Source organism: Rattus rattus, chromosome 9 (assembly GCF_011064425.1).
Source record: "Rattus rattus isolate New Zealand chromosome 9, Rrattus_CSIRO_v1, whole genome shotgun sequence".
Lineage (NCBI taxonomy): Eukaryota > Metazoa > Chordata > Mammalia > Rodentia > Muridae > Rattus > Rattus rattus.
This window is the reverse complement of record NC_046162.1, coordinates 5,857,180-5,882,697: the sequence shown is the minus strand read 5'-3', so window position 1 is coordinate 5,882,697 and position 25,518 is coordinate 5,857,180. Positions and strand designations below refer to the sequence as shown.

The following is a 25,518-nucleotide window of genomic DNA, read 5'->3' as shown; positions in this document are numbered from 1 at the left end:
AGGCAGCCTTGTCCAGACAGGTTCTGACTTAGGGAGGGCAGTGTCCAGAGCCCCCCACAGAGCTCTCTCACACCCATGTGTAAAGCCCAATCCCACTGTGGCATAAACCTGGTGTGGAACCACAGCCACTCCTTCCACTTCTCCTCCAGACAGGCTTGGAAACTGGGCACAGAATGCACTCAGATCTGGGCCCCATGCTGTGACCCCAGCTCCTCTGGAATCTCTACTGTCCACTGTCTCTTGCTTACTTCTTCCTTGTCCTGGGAATACGGCACTCCGTCCTACAGAGCTGAGTAAGTGTGATGTGATGGAGGGAAAAGCCTGGCTACCCCAGCCAGTTTTGGAGTCATGTCCCGGTGTCAGCTCCACCGGACCATAGATGCCATTCCCCACATCCCATCGTTCACACCCGCCCTGCTTTCTGTCAGTCCGTTCTCCTACCATCACGACCTGAGACTTCCTAGAGAGCGGCTATGCTCTCCCCCTTCCCTGTAGTTTGGCTTCCCAAGAGGACTCTAGAATGAGCATGTATGAATACAGAAAGTGCTAGGCAAGGGGGTGGGTTGAGGGGCAAGACATCTGTACAGGGAGCGTTGGCAGTGCGAGCTGCTCTGCTCAGCCCCACCCTTCCCTGGGGGGTGTGCAGAAAGCATGCCCTGGAGACTGCCTGTCAGGGGCAGGTGCAAAGGACCTAGGCTTGAGGGGACCCGAGGTGGGTATGAACTACCCAGCTCTGAGTCCAGGCCTGTTGGTGAGAAGCCCTCCCAGATCGTGGGAACTTCCAGGTGTCCCTCTGGAACCCACAAACAGGGGAGGGATGAGTGTCAAGGGCATGTGGGAGGGGCTAAGCATCTGTTTGTCTGTGATAGGTCCTCGATAGAGCTGAGCCTAACAATCTAGGTCCTCATGGGTGCGTTAGTTTCTCTTTGTGGCTGGGTTCAGAGACAGAGAACGCAGAAGTTGCCCTTTGCTGGGTGCTGCCACGTTGTTCTGGGGGAAGAATTATCACCAAAGAGACAGGCTGAGAGATAGGGCAGTGGCGTGGCCATGTTACTTCTAGTCTCTGACTTCAGGGTCTGGCGTTGGAACTCTTCGGGGTGGTGAGGGGTGTGGGTGGACAGCACTCTGTCGGGGTTGATCTGTGCTTTTACATCCAGCTGGGCTTGTTTATGAAATTGGGAGCCCTGTGGCTCAACGCTCCCATTTAGAGCTGTAATGTCCTCTGGGTGGGTTCTTCCCTTACTGACCGGCTCTCTTTTATGTTTCGTTTGCGCTCCGTTTTGTCAGATATTAGAACAGCAATGCTTGCTTACTTTATACTTCCCTTTGACTGGAATACCCCTTTCCCATCATTTTACCTCAAGATTGAATTGTCATCCGATGTTAAGATCTCTTCCTCTCCCTCCCCCTCCTCTCTCCTATGTGTTTTGAGGAGCAGGGGGCAGGGAGATTGGGTACCATCCACCTTCTGTTTTGCTTTACTTTTCAAGATGCAGTCCCTCACTGGCCTGGAACTTGTCAGGTAGGTGGGCTGGCTGGCACTGTGAGCCTATAAGGACCAGCTTGTCTCTGCCTCCCCAAGTCTGATGACAAGCCTCTGCCATCACCTTTCTTAAAGAGGGTTCTGGGATTAGAACTCAGGACCTTGTGCTTATAAGGCAAGCACTCTAACAGTTGAGCCATCTCTCCAACCCAAGGGCTGGTTAAACAAGGCCCTGGTGTGTGTCTTTGAAATGGAGACTCATTAATATGCACGGTTATTTTGGAAAGGCGTGTATTAATTCGTATTACTTTCTTGATTTTGTAGTGTTATTTTTTTTAAATTCACATTATGTCCTGATCACAGCCTCCTCTCCCCAAGTCCCACCCTTCCAAATCCCTTCTACCATTGCCTGTTCACGTCTCCTCAAAGAAGTGGAGCCCCACTTGGCTTCTACCTCACCCTGGGACATCTAGTCCCAGCAAGATCAGACACATCCTCACATCCACCGAGGCAGTCCAAGTGAGGGGGAAGGGATCCAATGGCAAGAAACAGAGACTGAGACAGCCCCACTCCATTCGTTAGGGACTCACATGAAGACCAAGCTACACATTTGCTAGAAATATGTCAGTTACACAGATGCACGGATGCACCGTAGGCCAGGATGTGCATGTGGGGGGGGGTAAATGCATCTTTCTTTCTGAAATAGGGTAAACTTGCTTACTATTATATGTAAGTCCATCTGCTTTCCTGAAAATGCTGCGATTTCATTTTCCTTTGGGGCTGAATAGTATTCCATTTTATAGACATATGTTTTTTGCTATCCATTCATCTGTTGACGGACATTTTCTTGCCATCATAAATGGAGCAGCAATAAACACGGCTGTGCGTCTGTGGGATGGGTTGCGGGAGTTCCCTGGGTACATGCCCAGGAGTGTACTAACCGGGTCATACTCTAGTATTTCTTTGAAACACCTCCAAACTGATTTCCACAATGGCTGTGTTAATCTGCATTCCCGTGAGTAAGGGTTCCTCTCTCCCCTCCCCGCACCAGCATTTACCATTAGATGGTGACAGTCCTGACTGGCATGAGGAGGAATCTCAAAGCAGTTTTGATTTGCATTTCCCTGATGACTAAGGACGTTGAACACCTTTAAAAACAGTTACTGTCCATTTGTGTCCCCCCCCTCCTTTCTTAGAACTGTCTATTTAGACTCATTAGCCCACCAGAAAGCAGGCTGAGCGAGTCATGGCGGGCAGGCCAGTAAGTAGCACTCCTCCATGACCTCTGCTTCACTTCCTGCCTCTTGCTTCCTGCCTTAAGCTCCTGCCCGCTTCCCTCAGAGATGGACTATAAGCTGTGAATTGTGAAGTGAAATAAACCTTTTCTCCTTGGTGATTATTCTGCAATTCTTTATAAATTCTGGATTAGGTCCTTGCTTGCTGTGTGACTGCTAAAGATTTTCCTCCCATGCTGTGGGCTGTGTGTGCTCTGACGTTCATTTTCTTTGCACTGCCAAAACTTTACACTTTTTTTTTGTTTCTCTGTGTTTTCTTCATCTTCGATAGCCATGGACTATCTCATAGACATATATCTCTATATATTTATATCAGTGTATCAATATCTGTTGTCTGGTATCTGTGGCTGGTACCTACCTCAGGGAGAAGGGATGTCTCAGCATGGGCCCGCAGAGACACCTCCTTCCCCCACACCATACTGTGCCTCTATCGAAGCACCCCTGGCTTCCTTTCCTGTTTTATAAAACACAACAGCCAAGAGATCATTTATCTTCTGAAAAAAAAAAAACTACATTAAAACACAATGCGGGTGGTATGTAACATGTCCGCCAGACCTGAACCTACAGAGTGGTCTAGGATTTCTGCTTAGGTTGTAAGAGCAGGTGTGTACGTGAGCACATGTGTTTGTGTGTATTGTATGCATCTGTGTGTGTTGTATACATGTGTTGTGCTGTGTGTGCATGTATGTGCACACACATATGGAGGGTTAATGAAGTTCTTTTCTCTAATTACGAATGCAATGTGCTCCTCCACACGCTGGTTGCCACACTCACCAATATCTTCCCATCACATTCCCCCATTTCCTTATTATAGGGCAGTTAGGGCACTTTAGGTTTCTCTGTAAGTGATGCTGGGTGTCTTAGTTAGGGATCCATTGCTGTGAAGAGACACCATGACCAATCTAACTCTTATAAAGGCAAACATATAACTGGGGCTAGATTAGAGTTTTAGAGGTTTAGTCCATCGTCATCATGGCGGGAAGCATGACATCATGCAGGCAGACATGGTGTGGGAGAAGCCAAGAGTTCTACATCTGGATCTGAAGGCAGCCAGCCACTGGGTTGAGCCTAGCATAGGAGGAGCTCTCAAAGCCCGCCTACACAGTGACACGCTTCCTCCAAAAAGGCCACACCTCCGAATACTGCCAGTTCCCATGGACCAAGCTTATCCAAACCTGCATGATGGGACAACCCCCTTGGGATCGTGGGGGTTGTACCTGACCATCTTTCTGGAAGCCTGTCATGAAACTGGACCAGGAAGGTTGGTTTCTGGTGTTGGCTTCTCCTCTAACCCAGCCTCTCTGAGAATAAAGAAATATCTTCATTTTCTTTGGATGCCCACTACCTAGCATTCTGCCCAGATGGTAGAAGGGATGTAGTCAGTGTGGAACGAAAGAATGAGGTGGAGAGAAAGGAAGTCAGCTTTTCGATGCCGTCATAGAGAACGGCACAGGCTGAGCTAGCGTTATGGAGAGCAGCTTTTCCTGGGAAGATGTCAAGCCACTGCCTGCTAAACCTCTCTGGCACCATTGACTTAGCCCTCCATCCCTGACTCAGTCACATGGGTTTGATGTCACAGAACACAGGCAATCATCCCGGTTTCCCTGGAATGGTCATGATTGTGTCCACAGCTTGAAGCCTGCCCATTTATTGAAGATATTTATTAAAAGACTTGAGCTCCTTCCCTGATGTCATCACCCGGTATGGTATGATAGTGATATAGACGTGTAAAGCAAACACACTCTTTCCAGGTTGGTTTTGGTCATGGTGTTTATCGCAGCCTCAGAAACCTGAGTAACAGAGCAGTGATTCTCAACCTTCCTAATGCTGTTACCCTTTAATACAGTTCCTCACCTTGCGTTGACTCCCCAACCATAAAATTATTTCGTTGCTACTTCATAACTGCAATCTTGCCACTGTTATGAATGGTAATGCAAATATTTTTGGAGATAGAGGTTTGTCAAAGGAGTTACGATGCACAGGTTGAGAACGGCTATAATAGAGGATGCCTCGGTCAGGTATCTCACAGAAATACCTGAGTCTGAGTTACTTCTAAAGGAATAGAAGTCCAACTGGGCCTTAGCTCTGGAGTCTGGAAGTCCAGGAATATCGTGTTGGCGTCTGGCCCTTCTCCTGAATCATACCATAGTGCTACAGGAGCACGTCCAACCATGAGATGTGACAGGGGCCTCAGATCCACCACCTCTCCCAGGTTTATAAGACCAGAAAGAACAGGCAACTCACAAGCAATGATTATTATACATGTAGTATAACGAATGTTCTATTTTACTATGCTGAGGGCCATCACTCAAGGTTCATACTCTAAACTCCTAACTATGGCTGCTCTCCTGTGTGACGTACCTTAGCTGAAGGTCAGGTCTGGTCTCTGACAGAAGTCTCCGATTCAAGGGTCAGGATCCTGGGAGAGACTCTCCAGCCACAGGGCAGACCAAGGTGGAGCCTCTCCAGATGTGCAGAGCACAGCACCGCTCTTAGTCTTTGTTTATATACACTCTCCAATGGACGTCATGGGCTCTAGGACTGTGTCTGGTTATCTGAAGTGAGTGGTGTCACTGGCTTCTGGTTATTAGGTGCAGCCTTGGGTGTCGTGGAGGTCCTGACTAAGCTATTTTATAAATCTAAACGGCACTTTTCACTATGCACATAATAGCTCCCGTTCTGTGGGGCTGAGAGGTCCTACCCCAGGCTTTTTGCTTTTCCAACTGTAAGGGAAAACCTAGCCTTGTGGCAGTCCCAGCCAGCTGAAGGAGGTGTCCCCTGCCAGCCACTCAGGATGAGCAGTTTCCTTGGCTCTTAAGAATGATGGCCTCTTAGGGCCTTTTGTTCTTCTGTTTGAATGTCAAGGCCCAAGGGCAGGGACCTAATTGGCAGCTGTCTTCTGTGTCTTCCCCACCCAGTTCTCCCCAGGAGGATAAAGGAAGGCCATTTCTTTCTCACAAAGGGAAGGGGAAATGCCAGCACCTGGACAGGGGAGTGACGTGTTCTCCTTCCCACTAAGTTGATGATGGGTGTGCGAGGCTGTACTTTGGAGTGCTGAAGAATGTTCTGGAATCACAAAGAGAAGCTTGCTCAACCTTGTAAGTACAGTAAAAGAAAAAGGCAACACTGAATTATATGTGATGGAAAGTCAAATAATATGGTAAGTGTTATATTTAATTTATTTATGTATTTTAAGTAGTGGGGGTCACCCTTGTCTATCTCAAGCCCTCGGTTGACCTGGGACCCCGGCTTTCACTGCTATCTGTTCTTCTGGGAGCCTGGGCCTGGAGTTCTCCTGAGGGGCCTCCAGGATTGGGCCAGAGTGAAGAACTTTGAGCTCTTCCTGTCAGTCACCGTAAGGGAGACTCACAGTCTGGAGGAGCAGGGCGACACGTGCAGGTGGAGCAGCAGCCACAGAGAAAGCATTTTTCCTCAAGGAGGGAAATAGTGTAGGATTCTCTGATGAAGCCAAGACACCTGGTGCTTGGTTCCAGCGGCTGAACAAAACCACTCAAGTTGTTTTAAATGAACAGACACAATTTTGTGATTGGGGTTTTGCTAGAATGATATATTTTTTTTAAATGTCTTATCAGATTTCTGTAGGCTTAGATTTTTCAGAACCTTCTTTAATAAGGGTTCTCAAATGCTTCGACTCCACTTCTAGCCCACCTTTGAAAGGTAGGGGGGAAACATGCTAACTAGGACGGGGGATGTGGACCTGCTTAGAGGTAGTTCTTCGGGGGCGATTCCAACCTCTGTTGTCAGGATACCAGCAGTCCAGTCCAGTAGTGTCAGGGGATACCAACGATCCAGTTCAAAAGTGCCACCAAACACAAGTCAGCACAGGTAACATGATTCGGCAGAAATAGCCAGGCTTCTGCTGAATCAGCACGAGTCAGTGGGAACAACCAGAACCAGCAGAAATACCAGGAGAATTTCTCGCTGTGTCTCTCTCAAAGAAGTGAAGAGCAGCAAAAAAGACCCTTGTCTATGAACCCAACTTACACTTTCTCCAAGCGTCACGCATCCTCTCACGGGCCTTGCCATCACGTACGTCTGCATCACATGACACGAACAGAAATTTCCACTTCATATCCCCCTCTTTGTCTAAAAAATGTTTTTCCCCTAACATTAACAATTTACAGACAATGAAAATTATAACAACCATAAAACTAGAACTTCATATCACATTTTAAATAAATAGCTTATGTGCAATATAGTCTAACAAAACAACTTTAAATTTCTATCAGTATATGATAATTCAGACAAAACAACCTTAAAGTCCTATCAGTATACAATAATTCAAACACAATAACCACCCCAGATGAGAAAAACCACAACACACCAAACAACCAAAGCCAACCATCCTAACGTAAGGGATCGGGACGATGATCTTCTTATAACTGTTTCCCGCTGAATGGGGGAGGAGGGGAGGAAGAATTCTTGTTTGGAGTCCAAGGGAAAAAATGGTTTACCTGGAAAAAGCTATCTGTAGTATTTGCTGCAGTCCTGTGCTGTCTGTCCAGCCTCTGTGCTGTCTGTCTGTGCAGTCTCTGCTGTCTGCCCATTCTCTGTGCTGTCTGTCTGTCCAGTCTCTGCTGTCTACTCATTCTCTGTGCTCTCTCTCCAGTCTCTGTGCTGTCTGTCTGTCCAGCCTCTGTGCTATTTGTCCAGTCTCTGCTGTCTGCCCATTCTCTGTGCTGTCTGTCTAGCCTCTGTGCTGTCTGTCCAGTCTCTGTGCTGTCTGTCCAGTCTCTGTGCTGTCTGTCTGTCCAGTCTCTCTCCATGCTGTCTTTCCACTCTCTCTCTCTGTGCTGTCTGTCTAGTCTCTCTCTCTGTGCTGTCTGTCCAGTCTCTCTCCATGCTGTCTATTGTCTCTCTCTCTCTGTGCTGTATGTCCATTCTCTGGGCTGTCTGTCCAGTCTCTGGGCTATCTGTCCAGTCTTTCTGTGTGATTGATTACTTGGGCTAGCCCTTTGGAAGTTGATGTGCATGCGTATTTGGAGAAGTCAGTGACCGAGACAGTCTGTGAGAGTGAATCACCTGGATATTTGCTCTGTGGAGACATTGATGGCTCAGCTGACAAGAGGTTTTCCCTGGTCAGATCCAATCTTTACAAGTTTTCTTGTTAACCAAATTTTTTCATTTCCTGTAGATACACAAGTGTAACCATATCCCCATCTTAAAACTATTGCAGGATTCCATTCTAACATCGACATGGCCTTATAGTTCCCTTTTTTTTTGTCTTTGTTTTTGATAACCCAGTGTCTCTCAGCTGCTGCTGTTCCTTTCTCACCAACGTTAAGAAAATTTAGAGTTAGCAAAAGCACGACTCAGTCTGTACCTGGGGGTTCTTACTCTTCCTGTTTATGAAACATCTCTTTTAAGATACAATTGGCTTTCTATAACTACCTGTCCTGTGGGACTGTGTGGTATCGTGCTTTTTCATATAGTGCAATATGAAAAGAATTGCTCCATCTTATCGGGTACATATGCGGGAGCATTGTCGGTTTTAATTGGTGCAGCTACCCCCATAATTGGCATTATTTTCATTAAGTATATAATTACACAATCAGCCTTTTCAGAACGTAAAGCAGTTGCCTATGGAAACCCTGAGTGCATGTCAGTGGTATGGTGTATAGACCTCTGTTTTCCAAACTCTGTAAAATAGAATACGTCCATCTGCCAAAGGTCATTTCTTTTGGTAAATCTACTGTTGCTACCAGCAGGTGACAGAATTTGGTTGCATAGAGGACGCATTGGACATTTTAAAGAATTATTTCTTTGGCTTGTTGCCAAGTGATGGAAAATTTCTTCTTTAAACCTTTCCTATTAATATGATGTATTTTTTCATTAAACTTTGAGGCTTCTGACACATTTCCTACTAGAAATCGTCAATTTCATCGTTTCCTTGAGCTAAAGGACCTGACAAATCTGTAAGAGACAGGATATATATAATACGTAATGGATGGTGTCTATTTCTGATGGCCTGTTTCAATTGTATAAATAACAAGGGTAATTCTGAGTCATCGGGGACAAATCAATGGTCTCTCTCTGCAAAACAACCCTTTCTGCATATAAAGAATCTGTAATCGTATTAAGAGATTCAGGATAATCTAATAATACCACAAGGGGTGCATATAATTCTGACTTTTGAACTGATGTACTTGGACTTTTAAGCAGCTTGCTTACTTTGAACTTCAGATTTCGTTTGGTTTCGTTATCTCTCTAAATCAAGGTCCTGGAATAAGACCTCACTGTGGTCTGGCTCATGGAGGAGCCCTTCTTCCTGAACTGTTTGCAGGGAGGGAATTAGTGAAAGTCTTGAGATGTTCCAGAACCTTTTCCTGTTCTCGAACAGGGAGAGATGCAAAGAGCCCTACCACATGCGCTTAAACACCCGTGAACAGAGTATTGTCTGTGGAAAAGTCTGGAGCATATCAATTAAGTTTCAGAAGCTCAACCCAACAGGGCTTGACTATAAAAGAAATGTGTTGGTTAGCTAAGAGGAAAACAATCAAGGCTTCAGGCATGGCTTGATCTAGGGCATCAAATAGGATCATCCACTCTCTGTTTTTGTTTTTGTTTTTGTTTTTCCCCACCTTTCTTGGCTCTGCTTTTAGTATTCTGTTTCGAACTTCAAGGTGAACTTTTCCTGTAATGAGGGCACTAAGCCCAGACAACACAGCTTCCTCTTTTTAATAGAACCACGGCGAGCACCAATCTTCAATACCTGAAGCTTGGAGACATGGAGTCAAACCATCTCAACCCCACAGCTCTGGGCTTCTGGAACCTGAAGATCTGTGCTCAAAACAGCTGCTGCTTCCTGGCTGTGTGAACTCGGGCAAGCCATTTGAGTCATGGGGTCTCAGATGGCCCATGAAGGTGCAGGGGGATTAACAACACTAGGGTACAGAGGTGGCTTTGGCCCCAAGCATGCCATGGCTGCAGCGTGGGTACTATATTTTGATGGTCAGTAGAGTAAAGGTTGTTGGTTAGTGTTATTCTAGAAAACTCTCACTGGAAATTGTGGGAAAAAGCAAGGGTTGAGAGAGAATGATGTAGAGAAGCCAGGACACAAAGGACAGAAGGAATGAGTATTCCTCAGAGAGAAACAAAGCATGCACATGCCTGTGCGTGGGAGGTGTGGTCAGGGCTCTGCGAGCAGACACGGAGCCCTCTGGGCCAGCTGAGGACATCTGCTCAGTGCCACTGCTCAGGTCATGTTCCTGCCTGGAGAGTGCCCTGCAGCTCTGGAGGGCAGAATCCTGACTCAGCTTCCATAGCTGGAAGAACTAGACCTGTGCTGCAGGATGGGCTCACTGACCAAGACGCTGAAGCTTCCTTCATGATCGTGAGTGTGTAGAAAGAACTAGAGGGCTTTTAGGACACATTAATTGCCTTGGCCTGACCTGCAGGCTTCCAAAGCAGAACGTCAGAGGGGTCTGAGGCAGAAGCTGCATTAGAGGACAGCGGGGACTCAGAGGCACAGATGAGGTGCTCTCTTCCTCCTCTCTCCTCTTCTCTTCCTCCCTCTCTCCCTCTTCCCTTTGTGCCTCCATTCTTCCTCCTCCTCTTCCGTTACCCTCTTCTTTTTCTTCTCTGTTTTCTGCCAATCTTTCTTCTCTCCTCACCACTTTTAGGTCGTTAGCATGATGCCCTGGGCCACACGTAGTTGAGGCATGCTCCTACAGTCCTAGCATTTGGAAGACTGAGACTGGAGAATTACAAGTTTGGGAGCAGCTCCTATCACCCGATGAGCTCTAGGCCAGCTTGGGTTACTTAACAAGACCCTGTCTCAGAAAACACGTAACAAGTCAGAGTTCTCATGCCTGCCCTGGTTTAATTGTGCCGCTGTGATAAAAACACTCCACAAAGAGCAGCTTGTGGAAGCAAGGGTTTATTTGGCCTGTAACCCCAGATTCCATCGCATCGTGTGGGAAGTCAAGGCAGGAACTGAAAACAGCTAGTCACGTCTGTCACACCCACAGCCAGGAGCACACACGCTTAGTGCTCAGCGCACTTCCGGTACTCCGACAGTCTGGGACCTAAATCCAGGACGTGGTGCTGTGTCCACGCAGGGGGCGTCTCTCCGCCCCAGTTAACCTAATTAAGAAAGTCCTCACAGGCATGCGCACAGGTCAACCCAAGCTAAACAAGCTCTTACCGCGATTCTTCCGCGCGGAATCAGGTTGGCAGTGAGAAGTGAGCTTCACGAAGCCGTACGCACGGTCCAGGGCACTGCGTCTAACCTTTCCTCTTTCCTTTTTGACAGCGTTACCTTATGCGGATCAGGGCGGCCTAGAACCTGCTGCACGGCCCACATTGGTCTAGAGTTCACTCTCCCTGTCTTTATCTTGCAAGCGCTGGGACCACAGGGATGAGCCATCCGGTCCAGATACTTCTTTCTTCGAAGTGGTCTCATGTGCTCTGATTCCTTTTGACGGTTGTGTGATATTCCACTCTGTGGTCACACTGATTCATTTACTCGGATCATAATGAACGTTTAGATACTTCAGCTCCTATGACGCCTACAAAAACCACAGAAAATGGCGCTGATCATGATAAAATAATGGTATTTATGACCATTTGTTGGCCACTCAGCACTATTTTGTTTATATTCATACATATATAAGTATATATATGTATATATATGTGTATATATATATATATATATGCATCTTCAAATTAAATCTACACCACGGGCACTAATTATTCTCCTTTTCCAATTGAAGGAATCAAGACACAGAGAAATAATTCTCTTGCTGCTTTGGCTTGAATGTGTTGGTAACTTAATCCTCAGATTCACGTGTGGTCTGGAGGAGAGACTTTTGGGTGGTAATGAAGATAAAATGGCGTTTTCAGAGTGGAGTCATAGTGGAGTAGTGACTTTAAAGCGGTGGTCCTCACCCTTCCTGATGCCGTGACGCTTTAATACAGTTCCTCACGTTATAAGGACCCCAACCATAAATTTGTTCTTGTTGCTACTTCGCAACTGTAATTTTGCTACTGTTACGAATCATAATGTAAATATCTGATAGGCAGGATATATATGTGACCGCCGTGAAAGGGTCATACAACTCCCCAAAGGAGTCATGACCCACAGGTTGAGAACTGCTGCTTTAGAAGACGAGAGCCCTAAGCTAGTACTTCTGTTTTGCTGTGTGGTGTCCCCTTCTATGATAGAATGTGGTCAGAAAGGCTTTACCAAAGCTAGTGAGGCCCAGGGACTGTCTACCCTCCAGCTCTCTCTGAACCACCCAACATCAAATATTTGGTTATAGCAATAGAAGACGGAGTAAGCTGGCCGAGGAAATGTGAGAGTTTGTTCCACAAACAGGAAGACACAGGATTCTCAGCACCCATGTAAAAAGCCACCCTAATGCTGGAGGTGGAGGTGTGGCTGGGTGGGCAGTGACAGGCAGATCCCCATGACTCACTGGCCAGTCATCTAACTGAAGTGCTAAGCTCTAGGTTCACCGAGAGAGCCTGTATCAAATGGCTGAGCAGACAGTGATAGAGGAAGAGATCCTGATGTCACTTTCCAATGTGTGCGAAAACGGAAATGTGCACCTGTAAATACAAGTTCACGTGTCTGCACATAGAGAATACGTTTCTGAAAGTGCCATTTCTTACCAACTTCTCCCTTCAAGGCCCTCTCCTGGCTTATATTCTCACTGGCTTGTAAATAAATATAAGCAAACAAAGATGTGTTTTCAGTGGGAGAGGCAACTTGGGTCTGGTGGTTCGGTTTGTGCTTTGTTATGGGTAATGAAGAGCTTGTTTTACTGTTAAAGCTTTTATTGTCTTTTTTTCAAAGTTTATTCTTTTAGACTTCCAGTATATTTTTACTGCTTTATAAGAGAATATTATTTACAACACATGACTGTATATAATATAAAGCTATATATTAATATATAAAGTTATATAAGATACAATATAAATATAAGATTATTTTATTTAGAGACATAGTATGAAGTACAACACATAGAGAAAAGTGTCTCTTCTCTTTCCTCCTAGAGGTAAATATTCAAATCAGTTCTGAGTGACATGAAGTTCTCCGTGGATATGTTACTTAAAGCTGTATGGAGTTTATGGGTTAATTTTACAAGAAATAGCTTGTTTACAATATTGAGATTCTTCACTAAGAAAATGGTCTTCATCAAGACCAAACCAGGAAGATACAAATATGATAAAAACACCTCATCCATAGAGAACAGCAATGCTAAAGCCGAGATACAGTCTCGGCTGATAAAGTCTCCACACAAGGAAAAATCCAGAACCTGATGGGCTTGATGCCAAATCTCACCAAACCTTTACGGAAGAGCCAACATCAATACTCCTCAAGCTGTTCTACAAGGTAGAAAAGAGAGGGCACACTTCCAAACTCACTCCATGAAGCCAGTGTTCTCAATGAAATACTTGCAGGCTGGATTTAAGAGCACATTAAGGGGGTACATCATGATCACGTGAGTTTCATCACAGGGATGTTGGCTCAGTATCTGTGAAGGTGACATAACGCTGAAGTAGTAAGAAGACAGAAAATGCATTTTCACCTCAGTAGACACAGAAGAGACCTTAGACACAGCTTAGCATCCCTTTCTATAAAGTCTAGAAAGAACTAGGCATGGAAGGAACAGGCCCTAGCACAATGAAGGCTACAACTGTCAATCTTGAGGCAACACTGTATTCAACAGGGGAAACAAGGAAAACATCCCACCTTGAGACTGCTTGAGACAAAGTGCCCACCCCAATGCTCTTCTCTTGTACGAGGCTTAATTCTTAGCTACAGCAACAGAATGAGAGAAAAACAAGAGGAAACAGAAAGAAATGAAACCGGAAAGGAAGAAGTCAAAGTATCCCTATTTACAGGTAACATGATTCTATGGGTAAAGAATCCTATGTGGAGTCTACCAAAAACCTCTTAGGCCTGATACAGACTTTAAATAAACTGGTAGGCTAGAAATCAATATATAAAAAAATCAGTAGCCTTCCTGCACAGCATCAGTAAACTTGCCAAGAAGGAAATCAGAAAAATATCCCATTCACAATAACTTATTTTTATTTTATATGTATGAATGTTTTGCTTGTATATATGTAAGTGCACCACATGTGTGCAGAGCCTGCCGAGGCCAGAAGTGTTTGATCTCCTGAACCCCATGTTGTGAGCCACCATGTGGATGCTGGGAACTGAACCCAGGCCATTACAAGAACAGCAAGTTCTCTTAACCACTGAGCCATCTCTCTAGCCCCTCATTCACAATCATTTAAAAAAAATCGCCTAAGAAACAAACCTAACTTAGGAGGTGAAAGTCTTCTGCAATGAGAACTTGCAGACATTGAAGAAACAGACTGAAGAAGACATTAGAGAATGCAAAGACGTTCAAGATCATGCACTGCAGGAAATTTTATTGTAAAAATGATAATGTTGTCAAAAGACGCTCATGGATCCAGTGCAGTCCTACCAAAACTCCATTGATGTTTCTCACAGCACTAGAGAATGTGCTCTTAATGCAGAAGAACCAATGACCCTAGATAGGTTAAACATTCCTGGACAGGGTGAGTACCACTGGAGAGGTCACAACCCTTCCAAATTACAGTGAATTATAATTGTATTATAAAATTAATTATGTTACGTTATAATATCTCAAATTATACTATAGAGCTATAGTAACAGAAACTGCATGGTAGTGGTCTAAAACCAGACATGGAGACCAACAGGACAGGAAAGAGGACCCAGAAATAAATCTATATCATTCTAGCCATCTAATTTTTGAGGAAACTGTCAAAAGCATGCATTAGAAAAGAAAAGAGAGCTTCTTCAGCAGCTTCACACGTGGTGCTGGGAAAACATAGCAACAACAGGAGAACAAAACAAACAGAAAGTGCACTACAAACTCCAGTCAGTAAACGGGCTAATGAACTGACAAGACACATCTCACAGGACAAAGTACAAATAAATGGCCGGTGTATGTTTAGAATATCGGGGAAATACAAATTGAGACTGCTTTGAGATTCCAGTCAGAATGGCTGTCTTCAAGAAAACAGCAAATGTTGGCGAGAAAATGTGGAAAGAAGAATCCTTCCTCTCTGCCCATGGGAACATAAACTTGTGAAAGTCAGTGTGGAGGTTCCTCAAGGACTGCATGGAAACCAACTACAGTAGAACTTTCTCGAAATATGTACGTATGTGAAAGAAACCTAAATGGGATTACCAAAATCACCAAAATGATGAGGAAGACAAAGATGTCTACCTTCTGCCACCAATTGAAGCCTCCAGTGCGTGGAATGGGTTACAGCGAACTGATTTGTTGGCCATATGGGCCCTAGGAAAACACCCCAAAACACAGGCTATTGTTAAGATTACGGGCTGCTGGGGTTGGGGATTTAGCTCAGTGGTAGAGTGCTTGCCTAGCAAGCGCAAGGCCCTGGGTTCGGTCCCCAGCTCCGAAAAAAAGAAAGAAAAAAAAAAGATTACGGGCTGCTTGCTACAAACTGATGGTAAGACCCCATTGCCGAAAATACCTTCATAACACATTGAAAGGTTGAGCTGGTGTCTACTTAAAGCCTTCACTCCCACTGATTGGTGTTCATGGTACTGGAAGGCACCATGCACGCTACAAGGAGAAAGGTAAACACCAAGCCAGATACAAGCTCTTTGATCTACAGTATGACCTCTCCAAAAGGTCACACGGCAGCAATAGGGGCACAAAAGTGTGGGAGGGACCAACCACTATTTGATTGGATTTAAGGCCCACTTCAGCAGATGGGACCCATGGCTGATACTGACTGGGTGACCAAGTGCCTGAGACTAGATAAACCATGAACCTAGGAGAAAACCAAACACTACTGTTCTGTTCAGGGAACAGAGCAATAAAATGGCTCCTCATGGTATTTGGCTGTACTCACAGAACATTAACTTGCTCAGTCGTCATCAGAGAAGCTTCCCCCGCTGCCCCCCTGCAGTAGGTGGAAGCAGTACACAGATTCACGCCTGGACACCGTGCAGAGCATGAGAGACTCTGGAATACTCGCTTTCCCACTGAGAGCTCAAGGAACTCTGTAGAAAAGGAGGCAGCAGAAAGACTGTGAGAGCCACTGCAGACTGAGGACAAATGGAAACAGAACCGATGCAGACACAAACTCACAGAGACTGAGGCAGCGTGCACGGGGCCTGCGTGGCTCCAAGCTAAATGGGGTTCCAGAGCTGAGAGGGGCTACAGGCCCCAATCCCAAACCCAGAAGCTCACAAAGGAAAAATTAGTTCTCCCCACAACACAGAATGAACTCCATGTTTTGTTTTGTCTAATAATGCTTTGTCTGGGCATTTAGAAAATAACCTGACGGTTTTTTCTCATCTCTTATGGTTTCCAATCTTATATTTTTATGGGGTTTCTGTGTGTGTCTCTGTGTGTGTGTGTGTGTGTGTGTGTGTGTGTGTGTGTGTATGTGTGCATGTGTGTGTGTGTGTTAACATCTATTTGTGCTTTTTCTCTGCCTCTGTTGTTTGTTTGTTTTACCCCATTTTGGTTTGTTTGCCTTCATGTTTTCATATTTGATTTTTATTTTTTTGATGCCTGTTTGTTTTCTAATGGCAGGGAGAAAGAAAGGGATTTGGATGAGTGTGGATTTGGATGGGTGAGGAGGTGGTGAGCATCTGGGAGAAACTGGAGGAGGGAAACTGTAACCAGAATATATTGTATTTTAAAAAAAAAATCCATTTTCAACTTTAAAAATTAAAAAATTTAATTAGTTTAAGAAATAAAATTTGAGCCTGGAGAGATGGCTCAGTGGTTAAGAGCACTGACTGCTCTTCCAGAGGTCCTGAGTTCGATTCCCAGCAACCACATAGTGGCTCACAACCATCTGTCATGGAATCCAATGCCGTCTTCTGGTGTGTCTGAAGACAGCTACGGTGTACTCACATACATAAAATAAATAAATAAATCTTTTTAAAAAAATAAAATTTGAAAGAAAACAAAGACAAAATGTAGAAACGTATGACAACTATACATTCCCAGATATCCACTAAGGGTAAACTAACACTACACAATGATACTCACATACCCATGTTTACTGTTTGCACAAACAGCTTAGATATCAACAGCTTCTATCAACAGATAGAAGAAAATGTTCATGCCAGGAACACTCAGGGGTACACGGTCAGCTATGAAGAAAAATTAAATCCTGACATTTTCAGGAAAACAGATGCAAATGGAGCTCAAAATATTTTCATTTTTGTTTTAGATAGGATTTCATGTAGCTGAATCTGGCCATGTGTGATATTTAAATAAGAATGGCACCCATAAGCTCATATATTAGAATGCTTAGTCTTCAGAGAGCGGCACTGTTTGAGAAGGATGAGGAGGTGTGGCCTCCTTGAAGGAAGTGTAGCACTGGGGGTGGGCTTTGGGGTTTCAAAAGCCACTTCAGGCCCAGTTGGCTTGCTCTCCCTGCTGTCTGCAGATTCTCTCTACAGAGCCTGTACCACTCTCAGCTACCTCTCCTACACCATGTCTGCTTGCATGCTGCCGTGCTCCCCACCATGCGAATAATGGACTACACCTCTGAAACTGTGAGCCAGCCCCGATGAAATGCTTTCTTTTATAAGAGTTGCTGTGGTCATGGCTTCTCTTTACAGCAATAGAACACAGACCAAGACATAATGTCCTCTGAATCCTGGGTCCTCCTGCCTCTACCTCCTTAGCACTGCAGTCACAGCATTGGTCGCCACATTCCATTTCCATGGTTCTGAGAAAGGAGCCCAGGGTTTTATGCATGTTAGCCTCTGCCGACTGAGCAACAGACAGTCACAGAGATTGTTGTTAAGCAAATAAGCCAGGCTCAGTGGCACTTGTGTGTGTGTGTGTGTGTGTGTGTGTGTGTGTGTGTGTGTGTGTGTGTAAAACTCATGAATATAAGAAGGGACCATAAAAGGGGAGAAAAGGATCCTGAAAGAGGAAAAGGGAAAGGGCAATGGAATTCATTGGATGTGAAAGCTCAAGAGAGGACTGTATGGACTGAAAGGAGGATGGGCGAGAGGAATGGAGAAGGGCATGGAGGACAGAAATAAATAAAATGAAAAAAAAGTATAATGGTGTGTGTGTTTGTGAAAATGCCACAACAAAACCTATTGTTGTTGTTGTTATTATTATTGTTATTAAAATAAACTCTTTAATTGCATTTATGCCTGTGTTAATCTACCGGGTGAAATGTCTTGCTGGGGAGGGTGGTGATGCACACCTTTAATCCCAGCACTTGGGGAGGCAGAGGCAGGCAGAGCTCTGTGAGTTCGGGGCCAGCCTGGTCTACAGAGTGAGTTCCAGGGCAGTCAGAGCTACACAGAGAAAGCCTGTCTCAAAACAAACAAACAAACAAACAAACAAACAAACACACGAAAAGTCCTCTCTTTTCTCCCAGTCTCAGGCACAGCATCTGCATGGTCCAGCTGTCAGTGAGTGGTTTGCATAAGTGCAGGACCCTGCCAGTGCAGGAGACTGTGGTTGTATTCACACGGCTCAGGAACATGTCACTCTGAGTGGTCAGGCAGTCTGGGGACTTGCTTGGTTTTATAGGAGCAGGGCCCTCTCTGTAGGAGGTGCTGGGAAGGATGGTCAGGGTTCTGTGGGATGGCAGGTTGAGCAGATGCCAAGCTTCCCTCTCTGAAGGGCCTGTCAGGGTGCTACCCAGGACTAGTGCCACAGCTGCACCCATGGCTATGCTTGTGGCTGTGGCAGCTAATTGATCAATAAGGCCTGGCTGTCCTGGGCTGCAGTTGATAGCAGTGTATGCACAGAGGGGTGACCTGAGCTGTTGGCTATTCCTCAAGGCAGGTGAGACCAGAAGCAGCAGAGAAAAGAACACTGACCATAGCAGACAGTGTGGGGAAGCCAATTATTATAGTTACTCGAAAAATGAATACAAAGGCCGGAGAGATGGCTGTGTGGTAAAGAGCACTTGCTGAGCCTGCAGAAGACCTGGGTTCAATTCTCAGTGCCCATTTGTAACTCCCACAACCCTCTGTAACTCCAGTTCTATGGGATCTAAGCCTTCTGCCCTCCACGAGCTATGTATGCATGTAGACATACACACAAAACAAACACATACACATGAAGGTCCACTGCTCTGCCATGCAGTGAAGAGGGGTGGAAGATACCAAGAGGCCTCATGAAGACATTGCAATGTGCAGGGATGCGGTGGAGAGATGGGAGAGAAAGAGAAGGAGAACCGTTCTATGACGTACTATGAAGAGAGGCAGAACTGGAGGATGAGGGTAGAGAGGAGGAACCCAGTGTAAGTAGCTTGCCCTGCCACCTGAGGTCTTGGCGAAGTCCCAGCCCGTGCTGCCACTAGAGGCCATGTGGCAGCAGGGGTCTGTGTCAATGTTAGTGATTCATATTACCAACAAAGGCCATGCTGTCATCCCTGGTCTGGTTTGCCACCTGGGACCATGCTGATGTCCAAGTGCTGTGCAGAATTGGCCCTGCCCCTTGGCATCTGCGACACCTGGGAGAGGGGGCCCTACTATGCCTTGCCTGGACAGCCCAGGAGGCCCTGGGGGTGTGGGCACAAGTAAGCCAGCTTGAAGTTATGAGAGCAGGAGAGCTTGTCTTTCCCTTTGCCAGCTGCGACATTAGGTGAGGTAGCTGGGGCAGTGCTGGAGAGCTCTTCCCTAGTGGCAAGGGTGTGGGAGAGCATGTAGCACCCAGGTCCAGATGCAGGGCTTTGAGGTGGCCCACCCCAACATCTACTCCATCTATGAACTGCCGGAGGGTGTGAAGGTTCTACAGATTCAAAGCTGCAGGATCTCTGTGACATAGGACAACAACAGGATATCTGAGAGGAGTCCTAGTCGAGGATCCAGTGTTGATAGTGTAGCAGAAGCCAGAGGCCTCAAACCTGACCAATGAGTCATTGCAGTGAGGTGGCACAGCCAATTGATCTCAGCACTAGCAAGTAGAAATAGGAGGATCAGGAGTTCAAGGCCAGCCTAGGCCACGGGAGACTCTGTCTCAATAAAATAAAATAAAATAAAATAAAATAAAATAAGAAAAATCCTGGCTGTCAGGAACTGGTGGTGCACTCACATCTTTAATCTCAGCATTTGGGAGGCAGAGGCAGGAGATTTTTTCAGTTTGAGGCCAGCCTGATTTACAGAGTGAGATTCAGGGTAGCCAGGGGTTTCCATGATGAGATGTTTTGTGTGTGTGTGTGTGTGTGTGTGTGTGTGTGTGTGTGTGTGTGTGTGTGTGTGGTGGGGGGTGCGTGGGTAGAGAGTGGATATGAAGAGATAGGGAGATGAGCGAGATTGGGGTACATGGTGTGAAATTCACAAAGAATCAATAAAAAGTTAAAATAAAATAAAACCACCCATTATACTATCCTCCAGTCCCAGATAACCAAGATGGCAGCCTAGGTGATCACTCTTGTTAAGCTCTCTCTGGGGGCCAGCTTGAGAAGTGCATGCTCCTAGACACAAGTTTCCGAGTTTGTGTTTATCTGTGATTCTGTCATTTTATCGGATTGTCTCTGATAAAATGTCTGCTTCTCGTCCCTTTTCGCCTTCCTCCTCAGAGTCTCTTTTCCCTTAGAAAAGAGGAATATAGACACAGAACACATAAGATGTGAGCTGTTGTTTTATAAAGCATTTCTTTATATTTTGCTACACGATATCATATTTTTTTAAAGGATGCATTTTTGCAAAGCTTAGTAAAATTTTGTTTAGGGTTTCTTGCATTTTGTTCTAAGGATGAGAGACGTTCCTTCAGTGTCCCATTGTTTCCTGAATTTCTAATCAAAGGTAGATTAAACTCACAGAATGTTCTTTTGTCCTACTTGAGTCTGTGAAGAACAAAACATTTAAGATGAAGTTTTCTGGTTGATAGAATCCTTACAGCCCAACCCCGAGTTTCTTTTGTAAGGAAGGAAAGCTACAAATTCTGTTTCTCGTGTCATTAGCCATATAGGCTTTCCATTTCCTCTTGAGTCAGTTTTAGTGAATTAGCTTATGAGAAGAGTTGTGTCTTTGCCTGTGTTTTTCAATAACCTGGCAAAACTCTCCATAATTTTTTGTGTTGTTTATTTAACACAAATCACACCAGCTTTTTTTTTTTCATTCTTTACATGGTTCATTGTGCTTTTTCTCTTCTTTGAACAGGATGATCAGAGATGTGTCTGTTGGTCTTTTAAGAAGAAGATGTTCTATTTCTTAATATTTTCTCTCCTTATTACATCTGTTAATATTTTCTTTGAGCTTATATTGTTATGTTTGTAATTGTGGTGGTTTGAATGAAAATGACCCCATAGGCCCTTAGGGAGTGGCACTATTAAGAGGCGTGGCCTTGTTGGAGTAGGTGTGGCCTTATTAGAGGAAGTTTGTCACTCTGTGTGGGCTTTGAGGTTTCAAGAGCCCACTCTAAGCCCAGTGTCTTGTTCTTGCTGCCTGCAGATCTGGATGTAGAATTCTCTCTGCATGCCTGCCTGCTCCCTGCCATGATGATAATGGACTAAACCTCTGAAACTGTAAGCCAGACCCAATTAAATATTTTCCCTTATAAGGGCTGCATGGTCATAGTGTCCCTTCGTGGCAATAGGAGCGCTAAGACAGTAATGTTGAGCTTTCTTCTGAGGTGATAAATACTTGAATTTAAAGCTTCACAGAATGTGGTAATGTACAAATTAGTCACTTGCTACCCCATGAACATATACACTTAAACATGTACAGTTAAAAGTTAATTCCATTGAAAATTTAACTATTCAAGGTTGTGCTTTTCCCCAAGGGTTCAGCAGTAACTATATTGTAGGGATCAAATGTACAGGAAAATCGATTGTCTTCCAGCTTTGAATTTTTAAATGTTCTGATCTGCTACTGCTTCAGTAAGATTTTTAGAAACTTCTTTTTAACGTTTTGATTATTACAGAAATTTCAGTATGTATCTTGTCTTAAACAAACAAGACTAAAGTCAGTGAATATTTCTCCCCGCTGAAGAATGATATTACCTGCAGGTGACCTCCTCCCCAGTTGTTTGGGTTGGTATTTTTATTCTACCTTATTTCTCTCCCCGAACTAGATTTCACTGCCCTTTTAAAAGTAAAATCTATTAAGATTTGCCCACATTCAGTATTCCGGCTGACATTTCAACAGTTTCCTCAAAGATGATTATCCTCCTGCCTGAAGCTCATCTTTCAGACCTCTATGTAGTCAATTCTCTTAATCCCTTTTCCCAAATGTATAAGGATTTCCCTTGTCTCTGTGTCTATATTTAGAATGAGTTGCTTGATTCTGCATAGAGTTTTCCAGAGCATGAAAAGCCAAATCAACAACCTCAAACTTTTAAACCGATTTTACGGAGATGCCCCATGCCATAAAGTGCAGTTCAAATCACACAGCTTGGCAACTAAAGCCTAAAGTTACCTAAAGATAAGAAACGTATGAGCTGTCTATAGAAGTCCCTCAGGCCTCAGCTATCACAGATTCTCCCCTCTCTCCTACCCTCTGTTCCCTAGAACCTTTTAATCTCTCTCTCTCTCTCTCTCTCTCTCTCTCTCTCTCTCTCTCTCTCTCTCTCTCCTCTCTCCACATTAGCTCTCACACCATATAGTCTTTCATTTGACATTTTTATGCAAGAAAATTACTTTAAAACTCACCTATGCTTTTTCCGGGGTTAGCAGCAAACATCTTTTATTACTGCTCCGTGTTCTGAAATCGTCATACACTGGTGGAGAATTAAGTTGTTCTCAGCTTGGGGTAGGGTTTTTCTGTTTCACTATTTGTACTGATATAAGCTTCTCCTCTCTTGTGAGTACATATGTATAAGCATTGTGGCTGGATCAGACAGTAGGAACATATGCTATAGCTGGGCCTAAAAGTTTAAAAAGTTGCCAGACTGCTTTCCAAATTAGCTGCATCATTTTACAAACCCACTTGGGAGTAGTTCCAAATCCTTAAATACTCTTGGTGTTAATGGTGAAGTTTAACCAACTTTGGGCTTCCACACACATGCAAACATACATGCCCATGAGTGTCATATAAGTACATGTGAGCCTGTGTGTGCACACCACACATGTATACATACACATGCAAGAAAAATCACTTGTATATATTCAGAACTGTTTCCAAACGCCTTTATTTCCTATGAAGACCACACGGTCTTACTAGTCTTCCAGTCCATTCCTCTCAAAGTTGTTATGACTGTACTAGGTCAGCCGAGATTCTCTAGGACTTTAAGAAGAAGCTGTTTAATTGCCACAGAAAAAGCCCTGAGGATATTTTGCTTGAGGTCATGCTGAATCTGTAGATCAAAAATAGGAGACGAGACACTCCAATGCTCTGAAGGCCTTTGTGTCACAGTCTTTCCATTACACCCTCAATTCTCTCAGTAACATTTTGCAGTTTCCAATGTATGAAACACATGTGCCTCTTGGAAGATTTATCAATAAATGTTTGATGTTTGTATGCTCTTCTATGTCACGATGTCAAACTTTTCATTACTGCTAGTCAGGGACCCATTTAACATTTGCATATTTATCTTGTCTCTTCCAAACTTTTTAAACATATTCATTAGTTCGAATGGATTCTTTGTAGAACCTTCGACTTTCTCTCTCTCTCTCTCTCTCTCTCTCTCTCTCTCTCTCTCTCTCTCTCTCCCCCCTCTCTCTCCCCTCTCCTCTCTCTCTCTCTCTCTCTCTCTCTCTGTATGTTGGTGTGTGTCAGTGTCGGTGTCAGTGTGTCTGGGTGAGTGGGAGTAGAAGGACAGACATCCTCTAGTGGCATTCTTCCTCAGGAATTCCACCTTGTTTCTTGAGGCAGGATCTTTCCAGGGATCTGGGACTAGGCTTACCAGCTGGTGAGTCCCAGAGATCCGCTGCCCAGCCTTGAGATGACAAGTTAGTGCCCCATGCCAAGCTTTTCATAGGTTCCGGGGATTGAACTCATGTCCTCATAGATGCGTACCAAGCACTTTAGCCGTGCTGTTTGTATGTGGGGTGAGGCTCACTCACTTCTCCCCAATTTGGCACTGTTTATTTTTATTTCCTTTAGCTCCTTGTATCGCTTTTCCTCTTTATTGACACCTTGATAGCTCCTCATTTCCAGGGTTAAAGACAAGTGCGGGCAGACGCCCTTATGAGATGCTGATCTCAAGGATCCAGAATTTCTCAGTTGAATTCAAAGCTAACTCTGGTGGATGTTTTTGTTGTATGTTTGTTTGTTTTGTTTATTCTTTGTGAGACTGAGGAATATTATTTTTCACTACTAGTTTTCAGAGGTTGCATTTTAGAGCAAATGGTGAGATATTTTAGGTCAAGTGATTTCTTTCTGCATCTACTGAGAATATATGACTTTTCCTTTTAGTTTTTTTCAATATATAAGTCTTTTATTATTCCCATAGAGCCCAAATTGTACTTGTGATCAGGATCTTGTTTCTGGAGCTGTGAAACTGAGGTCTCATTCATCAGGCTGCTGCATGGTTCCCTTCTCAGAAACATAGATGCCATCCCAAAACTTCCTGATATCCTTGTTTTTAACTGTTGTGGCTTGCTGAATCAGAGCCCCTGAGTTTGAAACAAGTTCAATATCATTTCCTTCAAGGATTAGTTCATCCTTCTGGGCTTGAGAGACAGAACAAGCAACACCTGTCCTCATCCGAACCCTGCTGATGTATTTTTCACCCAAAAAATTTCAGATTTCAACCAAAGACCCATTCTTCTGAATAACAACGTTGATAGGGAAGTGAGCATACACAGACCTCATCTTGTAACGGAAGCCCGGTGTCACGCCCTTGATCATGTTCTGAACATGACTGCAGATGGTTCTGACAGTGGCCAGTTCCTTTCTGTTACCCCACTACTTGTCAACACGAATCCTTTTCTTTTTCTTTCCAAGAAGACTCAGCTCTACATTGATGTGATTGAAGTCCCTCCTCAGAGTTCCCCTGGGGCCCTTCACAATGACTGTGCACCCCTTCAGAGTGATGTCGACATTTTCTGGAATGTCGTAGTAGATGGGGTAAAGAGAAGCAGTAGATGGGGCAGAGAGAGCTCCTTTTAGTTTTATTGTGACGAAAAGCATTAATATCTGTCTCTTAAACGCACATATTTTTTAGAATGAAAGTAATTTTACTTTGTTTTTGTTCTTCATTTCATTGATTTTTTTTTTGATAGAGTTTTACTATATAACCCACTCTGGCTTTGAACTTGAGTTCTCTCCCGTAAACCCTCAATTACTAGAAGAACAAGTGAGTCACTGTGCCACCACACCTGGCCTGAGCTCTATTGCATCATGAGGAGTTCTCCCTTCCAAATGTTGGTGGACTTGACAAGTTGAAACCTTTGTTTTTATATCTGTATTTGGGAGAGATACTGGCTATTGACTTCTTATTTTGTCATTTCTTAGTTTAGTTTTTGTAGTAGTGTCGTCCTTATAGAAACAATTGAAAATCATTTATTCCTTTGAATTTTCTATATGTATTTGTTCACAATCAATATTATTCCAAAATCGCCTTACTTTTCTATTGTTGTGACAAGACACCATGGACAAAGAAACTTAAAAAAAGAAAATGTTAAGTTGGGTATACAGTTTCAGAGGTTGTGATGGTGGAGCAAGGCACAGCAGCAGGAACAGCTGAGCGCTCACATCTTAATCCACAAGTAGGAAGCAGAGAGGGAGAGGGAGAGGAAGAAAGAGAAGGAGATTACTGGGAATGGAGTCTTTGGAAACCTCTAAGCCCAACCCCAGTGACA

General features: G+C 44.4%; 1 pseudogene; it reads right to left on the bottom strand.

Moving 5' to 3' along the window:
- Positions 1-24,198: 24,198 nt before the first annotated feature.
- On the bottom strand, positions 24,199-24,847 carry LOC116909199 (annotated as a pseudogene).
- Between the last annotated feature and the right edge of the window lie 671 nt (positions 24,848-25,518).